Below are 12894 nucleotides of genomic sequence, written 5' to 3' on the forward strand. Positions count from 1 at the left end.
TGCTGAGCTTCCCGATGGCTAGACCGCCCCTGGACCCGCTGGTCTATGTGGGTTCATGAGATTAAATTGAATTATTAATAACCATAGTTGTTGTTCAGCAATAGTGTACCTGTACAGATAGGATGTGACGGTTGGTCTTTTGTGGTATTTGTCCTGCCCCTCCTCCTCTGTGATTGGACGGCTGGGTAAAAAGTGACAGTGACGAGCGCAGCGTTTTACCAACACTGAACATTTTTCAATTCAAGGCGACCAGAAAAAAACACCAAACGTGCAACACTTAGCTCAGAATAGACGCTCAACGCCTCATCATGCTGCTGCCATTTGTATCGTAGCGTAAATATACAGCGGCGCTCCCATGCTAAGAATGAAAGAAATACGCTGACTTCCAGGGAGAAATGCCTTGGTGGAGATGGCCCCTAGAGGTCAGGATATTGACCTTTGTTTTTTTCTGTCTGTTGCAAGTTTATGAAAAAACAAAACTAAATTGCTGGACTGCCCCTTTAAGATTTAAAGGAACAGTGTGTAACATAAAAGAGTGTGTCAAACCGGTCCCGGTCTCCCCTGCAGTGATATGGAGGCATTAGGACCCAGCAGCATCAAGAGCCGCTCCTCACTGCCGTGCTGCAAGCTGACGTGCGGGGAGGAGGAGGAGGAGGAGGCAGCATCATCACCATCACCCGGTCAGAGAGGTAGGAAGAGGAGGAGGAAGAGGCAGCATCATTCACCATCACCCGGTCAGAGTGGCAGGAGACCGGAGGAGGGACGGCTCTCAGCGGCAGCATCACCCGGTAAGAGATCGGAGGAGGGACGGCTCTCAGCGGCAGCATCACCCGGTAAGAGACCGGAGGAGGGACGGCTCCCAGCGGCAGCATCATCCGGTAAGAGACTCAACAGTTAGTCACTAACCGCGTTCATCAATATCTCCGCTCATATAAATACTAGTGTGTGTGTGTGTGTGTGTGTGTGTGTGTGTATGTGTGTATGTGTGTGTGTATGTGTGGTGTGAATGGAAGTAGGAAGGTGTCTAAATATTAAACAGTTCATATCTGAACCGCTGTGCCGTCATATCGCGTGATTTGTCTGAAGCACGTGCCCTCGCACCATGCAGCCAGTTGTGCACGTCGTGACAGAGGTGTGACAGAAGGTGTGACAGAAGGCGTGGACAGAGGCATGACAGAAGGCGTGACAGAGGCGTGACAGAGGTGTGACAGAAGGTTGTGACAGAGGTGTGACAGAAGGTGTGACAGAGGTGTGACAGAGGTGTGACAGAAGGTGTGACAGAAGGTGTGACAGAGGCGTGACAGAAGTGTGTGACAGAGGTTGTGACAGAGGTGTGACAGAAGGTGTGACAGAAGGTGTGACAGAGGCGTGACAGAAGGTGTGACAGAGGTGTGACAAGAAGGTGTGACAGAAGGTTGTGACAGGTGTGACAGAGGTGTGACAGAGGTGTGACAGAAGGTGTGACAGAGGTGGGCTAGAGGTGTGACAGAGGTGTGACAGAAGGTTGTGACAGAAGGTGTGACAGAGGTGTGACAGAGGTCTGTGACAGAAGGGTGTGACAGTAGGTGTGACAGAGGTGTGACAGAAGGTGTGACAGAAGTGGTGTGACAGAGGTGTGACAGATGGTGTGAGAGGCTCGTCGGGATGCAGGATGCTGCGTGGACTGCTGAAACAGGTCAGGATCGTCTAACTTAGACAAGAAACAAGAAACAAGAAAATAAAAGTGGAAGACAGCTGGAAACAGAAGGATGGAAAGGAAACTGGATCTGACATATTATAATTATTGATAACCTTCTGAAATTAATAATCATATTAACTAGACTTGTTTATACAGTTGTGTAATACTTCAGAATGTTATCATCTCTTTTATAATATTAAAGCCAACTTCTTTCTATTATCAGCATTTGTGAGCCAGAAGGCTAATGTATTAATAAATAATAAATAAATGAAGGCCTATGTACTGTGTTTTTATGGAGGACGGAACCTGCCAATATTAATAAATAAATAAATAAATAAATGAATAAATAAATGACTTGATAAATGAATAAATATGCCATTAAAATTATCAAAAATAATATTAAAAATCATTAATTAATTGATATATTGTGACATAAATTGATATTTCTGTTGATAATTTGCTTTTTTATTTATTACCTCGTATTAATTCCCTTATTTATTTAATTATTCTGTTTAATTTTCCCTTTTATTTCATTATGATTTATTTTTATGAATTTTTAAATGTATTTATTTATTTATTTTTCAATTTATGTAAACACACACACACACACACACACACACAACAGTATATACAGCATGTGTTTGTGTATGTAGGTCTACAGTAGGTCTACAGTAGTCTACAGTAGGTCTACAGTAGATCTCCCAGTGGGCATAAGCCCCTCCAGGTCTACAGTAGGTCTACAGTAGATCTCCCAGTGGGCGTAAGCACCTCCAGGTCTACAGTAGGTCTACAGTAGATCTCCCAGTGGGCTATAGCCCATCCAGGTCTACATTAGGTTTTTACAGTAGGTTCTACAGTAGATCTACAGTGGCATAAGCCCCTCCAGGTCTTACATTAGGTTTACAGTAGGTCTACAGTAGATCCTCCAGTGGCCGTACGCCCCCTCCAGGTTTACATTAGGTCTACATTAGGTTTACAGTAGGGTCTACAGTAGATCTCCCAGTGGGCCGTACGCCCCTCCAGGTCTACAATTAGGTCTACAGTTAGGTCTACAGTAGGTCTACAGTAGATCTCCCAGTGGGCCGTACGCCCCTCCAGGTCTAACATAGGTCCTACAGTAGGTCTACAGTAGGTCTACAGTAGATCTCCCAGTGGGCCGTACGCCCCTCCAGGTCTACATTAGGTCAGCAGTAGGTCTACAGTAGATCTCCCAGTGGGCCGTACGCCCCTCCAGGTCTACATTAGGTCTACATTAGGTCTACAGTAGGTCTACAGTAGATCTCCCAGTGGGCATAAGCCCCTCCAGGTCTACATTGGGTCTACAGTAGGTCTACAGTAGATCTCCCAGTGGGCGTAAGACCCTCCAGGTCTACCTTAGGTTTACAGTAGGTCTACAGTAGATCTCCCAGTGGGCCGCACGCCCTTCCAGGTCTACAGTAGGTCTACAGTAGGTCTACAGTAGGTCTACAGTAGATCTCCGACTGGGCCGTACGCCCTTCCAGGTCTACAGTAAGTCTACAGTAGATCTCCCACTGGGCCGTACGCCATATTCAGTAATGTTCCGGAAGCTCACTGTTGATATTTTAAAGTGAATTTTAAGATGGGAGACCTTTGAGGACTTTGGGTCACTTGCTTTTACAGAATCCCAGAGTACCTGAGCTGTCTGCTGATGAGCAGAGCAGAGCAGCATCCATCAGTTAGTAGCTTCAAGACTTTATCTGATGTTCAAGGACACTCAGAGGAGGATTTTTATGGAAGCAGATATTACAGTCCAAACAATATTCCCAAAGCTGCGTATGACTGTAATAATGCAGCATATTGCCTCGGCTGCGTATGACTGTAATAATGCAGCATATTGCCTCTGGGGGGACTGACGGGTCAGGTCACATTCCCGTCAGTGTGAGCCTTGATGATGGTGTTACCCAGAGACACTGGATTGTAGCCCAGCCCAACCCGTTCCTTCAGCTCTTCAACAGGCTGTAAATCAGCGGATGGAGCCTCCAGCCTGCTCCTCTCTGTCCAGACAGCAGCTGAGAGGCTGTAGAACTACAGAAAGAGACAAATGTACTAGAAAAACATCCTGACCACCATCCTTTGCATGATTGGACTCATATACCCATATTTACATGTATTATACAGTACATGCGTGCGTGTTGAGGTGTTCCTGGCCGAGGGGCTAAATGGTGGTTGTGGTGGTAAAAGCCCTGTCTGGCTCCAGAAACGCGGAAGAACTATTAATCATGCGGTGCTGGCCCATTACGGTGGAACAGTAACTCACACTCACTATACGGGTCACTGCTGGCTTGTACCGGATATATAATACTGGAGGCCATGAGGGAAAATATTCCTACAGACAGCAGGGACAGAGTGTTCACATCAGATCTGTAGATGGGACCAAGTCCATGACTAAAGCTGTTAATAGTTTTTAGTGAGTTAATTGTTTGGATGATTAGGTTTACGGTTCAGTACTCTATATAGAAACAATGACTGACTTTCAGCTTTACTTTAAGGCTGTTTGCTGTCACATCAACAGCGTAGTAACTGGAGCTCTTCCTATACACACATGTAGTCTGCTTATTTAAAGTAGAGTGAGCTTAAATAAATATTTGATATTCCAAATCCTTTGCGGTCTGAAGTGTGTGAGCCACAGCATCAGCTGCTACTGAGGCGGGTGGGGGGGGGGGTCTGGTCTGGTCTGGTCCTCAGCAGTAAAACACATCATCAGCTGAGGTCCGGTGTCTGTCACACTTCGCTGCAGTCCAGGATGTTCTACTCTTTAGCCTTAAAAACTCCTCGGTTGCCTCATATGTTTAGTGTCAGTGTCCTAACTAAATAGTCAACAGCATAGAAGTGGTATACATCATCTGAAAGCTGGAACCTGTAGATTCATCTGAGTTGCAGCTCAGCACTGTGTGTGAAGTTGTTCTGGTTATTAATCAGATATAAAAATAATGAATTAATTAAAATAAATTGAAATAGTGTATAAGGGTATAGAACATTATGATAGAAGTATATGATGACCATCCCCATGCTCTATTATGTCTCATAAGTTGTTAGTAGTAATAGAAGGGTACGTTTGCGCGTGCATGTGAAATGCGCGTGCACGTGCGTGTGCGTGCATGTGCGTGTGTGTGTGCATGTGCGTGTAATTTGTCTGTATGTGTGTGTATGTGGCTGTGTGTGTGTGTGTGTGTGTGTGTGTGGGGAAGCACGCGCACACTGGTGACCCTGGTGATCTTGTTGGTAACCCTAGGGCTGTTGTTGATTATTGGTAACTGACCAAAGGTGTCTGATGTAGGTGTTATCAGTTGCTCCAAAACAAAAGAAGACCCCATCCTGTGGATACTGATTCAGTTAAAAAATACAGTTGTATCCCAATATGTGTCTTTATGACAGTACCATTTAAAAGTTCAAACAAACCCCTGGCTCCTGTGACCAAATGTTTTTTGCCCGTTTGCTTTTGCCTCAGAAGACCCATACTGATGATCCTGATTCAGATAAAAAAGTCAGTTGGATCCCTAAGGTGTTATCAGTTGCTCCATAACAAAAGAAGACCCCCCTCCTGTGGATCCTGATTCAGTTAAAAAATACAGTTGTATCCCAATATGTGTCTTTATTACAGTACCATTAAAAGTTCAAACAAACCCCTGGTTCCTGTGACCAAATGTTTTTTGCCCGTTTGCTTTTGGCTCAGAAGACCCATACTGATGATCCTGATTCAGATAAAAAAGTCAGTTGGATTCCCTAAGGTGTTATCAGTTGCTCCATAACAAAAGAAGACCCCCTCCTGTGGATCCTGTAACCGTATGTTTGTTTGTGAGAGGGTGTATGGGTTAGTGTTGTTCGTAGTCGATATTAACATGTATCCAGGACAAATGGTGTGAGAAGGGAAGTAGTTTTTTTTAAAAAAAAATGTATGTAGTGTGAATGGGGCAACCTCAAGCCCTGTCAACCATGCGTATTCATGAGATGTCATTAACTCCCCCCTCATAGTAGGGGTGTTTTACCTACACTTTGTGTATATAGTCAGCATTCAGCTGAGGTCGTGTTTACCAAACTTCACAACTTTTGAAGAGGACGCTTTTCCTAACGCCACTCTTGCATTTTCACATTAGGTACAGTGTTCTTTTCTTTGGATGCTTCATTTTTGCGTCTGTGAACATAGAGCTGATGTGACTTGCCAAAAAGCTCCAGTTTTGTCTCATCTGTCCAAAAGACATTCTCCAAGAAGCTTTGTGGCTTGTCAATATGCATTTTGGCAAATTCCAGTCTCACTTTTTTATGATTTGGTGTCCTCCGGGGTCGTCTTCCATTAAGTCCACTTTGGCTCAAACAGGAGACAACTGCTCATGGACTACTACTAAAACACTATGAATACTATAGAACTAACTAGCATTGTTAGAAAAAGAATTATTAATGGGACAAATTTCTTGGGTATTTTAGTGGGCGATCAACTGCCTAAACACATCAGGCTGCTTGGAGATGGTCTTATAGCCTTTACCTTTAACATGCTCGTCTATAATTTTCTTTCTAATCTCCTGAGACAACTCTCTCCTTAGCTTTCTGTGGTCCATGTTCAGTGTGGCACACACCATGATACCAATGTTTAATGTGTCCCTATGGTCAAATTATTTTCAATCTTTTCTAGGGGTACCATCATTTTTGTCCAGGCCAGTTTCATTAGTTTGTTTTTTTTAAAATGATTCTGAACTTAAATTAAAAAAAAATGTCGGATTTTCATTAGTTCATTTTCAGTAAATTTGTATTTATTATTACTTTTGTCAGTTTCAAGTTATTTCAGTGACTATTGGTTTTTTTTATTCTTTCTTTAACGGACGGGTACCAACAATTTTGACTACGTGTGTAGATACACACACACACACACACACACACACACACATACAGTATATACATATGTCTATATCCACACCCGCTTACATATAGATATCCACTTAGACACATTCGCTTACACAGTTATCTATTCTATTTTACAGACAAAAAAAAAAAAAAAAGGACATATTTACATCCCTTTAGTTGACCTTTTATCGACATTACTTATTAATTAATTTTGTTTAACTCCAATCCTAACCCTGACTCAAAGTAGCCCACCCTATGCTCAAAAATGATATTCTGTTCTTTATTTCTATTAACATCCCTCTCAAGAACCCACTGATGTTTCAAAAACATTTTGAAATGTTCAGTGTTTAACTGTTGTTTTTTTATAGCTTTAAATATAAATGCTTTCCCCATCGTAATGATGATGTTGTTCAGGTCTTTTCCTTTTTTTCATCATCCCTTAAATCACCAAACATTATAGATAAAGGACAACTATAGAAATTTGATTTGTAGACTGAGATCCACTTTTCAACTTTAATCCAAAATAATGCAACTTCCTTACAATACCAAAATAAATGAATGTCTGACTCCTCTTCCTCCTCACACAATCTACATATGTCACATTGTTGGATGCCCCATTTTTTTTTTTTGCATTCTCTTAGTAGGTAAGAATTTGTAGATTAGTTTTAGTTGTAAAATTCTAATGGAGACATCAAAAGAAGTTGTGTAAATACATGCATATACTTTCCTCCATGGGATACATTTGTCTAACAAATACCCCCATTTTGACTGGATAGCTACTGGTGCAGCAGAAATGTGTTTAAGTTGCATGTATAACTGATATATTTTCTTGTTTATTTTTGTCTTATACATCCATGTTGTGTCCTTAATGTAGGGGTAACACGCCATTTGTTTTGTACATAATAATAGCGTCCTTTTCCAGATCTGAGGTATAGCTGCACAGAGTTGATTAAATGTAAAAAGGTCACAAACATTACCGTATACTATTTTAAATTCATCATAAGTCTTGATTTCGCCCCCACTATTCAAGAGGTCATTTATAAATAATATTCCTTTTTCAAACATTGATTCAATAAAGATAGGGTGATCATTAATCAAAATATTTCTATTATACCACAACACTTGGCTCTGGATTTCATAACTTCACTCTGGTTGATGATATTGGTATTGAAACCAACTGACTATGGCCTCTTCCAAAAGCCGGATAAGTATGGAAATGACTTTCTCTTTAATATAGTGAACTGAAAAACAGTTAACTGGAGGTAAGGATAGAGTTCTTTGTGGAACAGAGGATGAGCAGACCTCAATAATTTTGCTGGAAACCACTGCGGATTTAAGATACATTTTGGTATAAGGGATGCTTTTAGTGCAAAGTTGAGTGCCTTAAGGTTTAACAATTTAAGTCCACAGTGTTTGTAATCATTATACAGATAAGCTCTTTTAATTTTGTCAGGCTTCCAACCCCATATGAAATTGAACACATTTTGCTCATATTTTTTAAACAGCTCCTCTCCTGGGGTAGGTAATGACATGATGATATAGATAAACTGAGGAATCACTAAGGACTTTATCACTGTTATTTTTTCCATATAAAGTTAAGTTAGTCATTCCCCAAACTTTTAATTTTCTGTCGACTGTATGTAGCTTTCTATCAAAGTTTTCCTTCGTGATAAGGTCCATGTCTTTAGGGATATGTATACCAAGGACATCTATTTGGGCCATCTGACCATTTTAGTGGGCAGATTACTATAGATATTAAATTTTGTACCTTTCAGAGATCCAATTCGCAGCACAGTACATTTATCATAGTTAGGATTTAGTCCGGAAATTACTGAGAAGTTATTCAACTCTTTAACTAATGCAGTAAAGGATGCAACATTTGGTTGATTTTGAAAGTATACATCGTCCGCATACATTGATATTTTTGATTCCAAACTATTTATTCTCAAACCTTCTATGTTGTTATTCATTCTTACTTTTTGTGCTAAGATTTCTATAGCTATAATAAATAGATACGCAGACAGTGGACATCCTTGTTTCAATCCTCTATATTGCTTAATTGTTTCAGAAAAAAAAACATTGTTTATTATTTTACACTTTGGATTACTATACATTATTTTTATCCCACTGATTAAAGAGTCTCCAAAGTTAAAATATTCTAAACATTTATAAATAAAATCCAAATGTACTTTATCGAAAGCTTTCTCAAAGTCAGCAAAAAAAAAAATGAAAGCAGGGGTTTTTGTTGAGTCATAATATTCAATTATTTCAATTATTTGTCTAATACTGTCACTGATAGATCGACCCTGTAAGAAGCCACACTGATCTGGATGAATAATATTGGGCAGTACTAGTTTTAATCTGTTTGCAAGACATTTGGCTAATATTTTAGCATCGTTACATTGTAGTGTGATTGGCGTCCATTTCTTTAGAGTAGTGGGATCTTTATACCTTCCACCTGAATCTTGTTTCAATAATAGTGAGATTAAACCTTCCTGTTGAGTTTCTGTAAGTTGTTTTTTTTGCTATATGACCAGTTGAAGGTGTTCAGCAAAGGTGTTTTAACAGACTCATAGAAGGTTTGATAAAAGTCTACAGGTATGCCATCGGCTCCTGGACTTTTTACCTTTTTTCAAAGGAGTTAATAGCTTTGATGTAATTCCTCCAGCGTAATAAGTCCCTCACAAGATTTTTTTCTTTCTCTGTTAACTTTATGGTATTATCGTCTTGAGAATTGGGGCTAGTATTTTGAGGCAATAAATCCTCTGGTGGGCTCTGAAAGGAGTACAATTTTGAAAAATAATTATGTTGTTCCAGCAAAATTTCCATTTGGTTTTTCAATGATTTTATTTCCTACTACAAGCTTCAAAACATTTTTCTTTACAGTGTTTTTATACTGCAGATGTAAAAAGTATTTGGTTGATCTCTCCCGATTTTCCATCCATTCTATTCTATTTCTCAAATATGATACGTTGGCTTTCTCTGCACATAGTCTTTCTAACTCTCTTTCCTTGTGCTCAAGATTGTCCAGTAGAGCTTGTGACACATTTGTATTATTGTCTACCCGTTCTGTTAAATCTTCTATCTCAGCTATCAATGTTTTTTCTGTCTCCAAACGATTTTTAATTTTCCTTGAGCTGTATTGAATGCAGTGTCCCCTTAAGGTGCATTTAAAAGCATCCCATATAATCAAAGGATCCGCTGTATCATTATTCACTACAAAGAAATCTTTTATGAATTTGTTTGTTGTATCTATAAACTCTTTATCCTTCAATAGCTTCTGATTTAATTTCCAGTATCCTAGACCCCTATGAAACGTTGTGGTACAAATGCTCAAGGTTATAAGATGATGATCTGACCTAAATCTCTCTTTAATCTCGACTTTATTAATTTTTGGAGTCAAAGAAAATGATGTTAAGAAATAATCTATTCTGCTAGCCTGATTTCCTCATCTCCATGTATATCTTGTTTGCTTTGGATTTTGCAATCTCCATATGTCAACTAAATCTAGTGAGGTCATGAGGCCAGAAATAGCATTATATGCTCTAGAATGATAATTCTTAGTTTGTATGCCTTTTCGATCCAGATCTACATCCAACACAGTGTTGTAGTCTCCTGTCATTATCAAATTTTTTATCATGTAGTTTTTTTTTTCTTGCAACATGTTGAATATATCTTGAAAGAAGAGTGGATCATCAGAATTAGGTGCGTACAGATTTACTAATACAAATTCTAAGCTATCCACCAATATATCGTGTATAATATATCTACCTGCTTGATGTATTATTGTATCTTTGACCACAATATCTACTTCCTTTTTATACATTATCATTACAACTTTAGAATTTGAGCATCTGTGTGAAAAGTATATGTTATCCCCCCACTCTGTTTTCCATTTAATCTCATACAGTTGGGTAGAGTGAGTCTATTGTAAACAAAATATATCATAGTTTTTATCCGTAAGCCAACTAATAAAGTGTCCCCTTTTCTTCCTATCAGCTAAACCGTTACAGTTGAAGCTTGATATTACTAACTTAGACATATTTGATCTTCAGTGGATTCTATACTTTCATGATTCTTGAAAAAAAAAGGAAGGAAATAATAATAGTGACACCAAAACAATGGGAAGGGGGTGAAAAAAAAAAAGAAAACATACAAAAGGCAAAAACAATTAAGGTAATATAATAAAGTAAATTTAAAAAATAAAATACAAAAACAGAAGCATATAACATAGGATCATATTTGGATCCCTCGAGTAAACTGACGTAAGATTGGGATGCTCAGCCTGAGCTCGCCTTGCTTAATTATAAAAGGGGGGCACCTTAAGTCTGATTGTCTTACAGTAATTGAAGGTGGTTCAAATAATGCAATTTGCTTTGCTACACTAAGCTATTCCCCTCTCTCCTCTTCTCATTGCCCATTCCTGGCCACACCTACCAACCCAACTTCCCACCTTCACTTACTTCCTGTTTCTTCCATCCTCTGCTGATATATTTTCTATTGTCATATTTCTCTCCCTTTTTTTAAATAGCGTCTAAGAGAAACATTTTACTATAACAAAACATCCAATCCCAATTTATGAGCACAAAACTAAGAACAAAAGATCATCAATGCAGAAAATAAAAATAAAAAAATATTCCCTTTAACCTTTAAAGGGACTATTTGTAACTTTCAGAAATGCTTCTTAACAGTGACACCTGTGGCCGTGAAATCAACGAAAGTCAGCTCAGCTCGCTCCACCTCTAGACGTGAACGCGCGTTCACTCCACACTGCAGAAGAGTTAGTTTAGCTCTGAGAATATCTAGTGAATGTACAGGGGACGTTTGTGCAGAAATAACTGCTGCAGCTCCTCCAGACCAACAGAGGTTTCTCGTGTCTTGTGAAGTGACGGATCTCTACAGAGATTTACGTTGTCTTCTCGTTACCGACCGGGTGCCGGTGTCTCCTCTGCTCTCTCCGGCTGCGGGCGGAGAGAGCAGGGAGACACGCTGCAGAGCGCCGCTGCTTCAGCCTGCACTTAGGCAGGAAAAGCCAACACTAGGATCAGATCTAAATCATGTTCATGGAGAGACCTTCGTCTGGTCAGCTAACATTACTGCCAAGCAGCTGAAATATAGAGTGATATTGTGGTTTTAGCTGACGTGTGTTGCCTCACTGTTTTGGGTGATGCTCGTTCAGGTATATTGAGAGCTAACAAGCTCGAGCCCAACGCTGACTTTCGTTGATTTCACGGCCACAGGTGTCACTGTTAAGAAGCATTTCTGAAAGTTACAAATAGTCCCTTTAAAGGGAATATTTTTTTATTTTTATTTTCTGCATTGATGATCTTTTGTTCTTAGTTTTGCGCTCATAAATTGGGATTGGATGTTTTGTTATAGTAAAATGTTTCTCTTAGACGCTATTTAAAAAAAGGGAGAGAAATATGACAATAGAAAATATATCAGCAGAGGATGGAAGAAACAGGAAATAAGTGAAGGTGGGAAGTTGGGTTGGTAGGTGTGGCCAGGAATGGGCAATGAGAAGAGGAGAGAGGGGAATAGCTTAGTGTAGCAAAGCAAATTGCATTATTTGAACCACCTTCAATTACTGTAAGACAATCAGACTTAAGGTGCCCCCTTTTATAATTAAGCAAGGCGAGCTCAGGCTGAGCATCCCAATCTTACGTCAGTTTACTCGAGGGATCCAAATATGATCCTATGTTATATGCTTCTGTTTTTGTATTTTATTTTTTAAATTTACTTTATTATATTACCTTAATTGTTTTTGCCTTTTGTATGTTTTCTTCTTTTTTTTTCACCCCCTTCCCATTGTTTTGGTGTCACTATTATTATTTCCTTCCTTTTTTTTTCAAGAATCATGAAAGTATAGAATCCACTGAAGATCAAATATGTCTAAGTTAGTAATATCAAGCTTCAACTGTAACGGTTTAGCTGATAGGAAGAAAAGGGGACACTTTATTAGTTGGCTTACGGATAAAAACTATGATATATTTTGTTTACAATAGACTCACTCTACCCAACTGTATGAGATTAAATGGAAAACAGAGTGGGGGGATAACATATACTTTTCACACAGATGCTCAAATTCTAAAGTTGTAATGATAATGTATAAAAAGGAAGTAGATATTGTGGTCAAAGATACAATAATACATCAAGCAGGTAGATATATTATACACGATATATTGGTGGATAGCTTAGAATTTGTATTAGTAAATCTGTACGCACCTAATTCTGATGATCCACTCTTCTTTCAAGATATATTCAACATGTTGCAAGAAAAAAAAAACTACATGATAAAAAATTTGATAATGACAGGAGACTACAACACTGTGTTGGATGTAGATCTGGATCGAAAAGGC

General features: G+C 39.2%; 1 protein-coding gene across 1 annotated transcript in view; it reads left to right on the plus strand.

The window, feature by feature from the left end:
- The first annotated feature begins 708 nt into the window (after nt 1-708).
- The window catches only part of si:ch211-234h8.7 (uncharacterized protein LOC561627 homolog), a 47295-nt gene continuing 35109 nt past the window's right edge, over nt 709-12894 (plus strand). Inside the window, 1 exon segment of the mRNA XM_037791239.1 lies at nt 709-878. The gene's annotated coding sequence lies outside the window, so the exon portion shown is untranslated.

The sequence above is a fragment of the Sebastes umbrosus genome, chromosome 14 (genome assembly GCF_015220745.1).
Source record: "Sebastes umbrosus isolate fSebUmb1 chromosome 14, fSebUmb1.pri, whole genome shotgun sequence".
Taxonomy (NCBI): Eukaryota; Metazoa; Chordata; class Actinopteri; order Perciformes; family Sebastidae; genus Sebastes; species Sebastes umbrosus.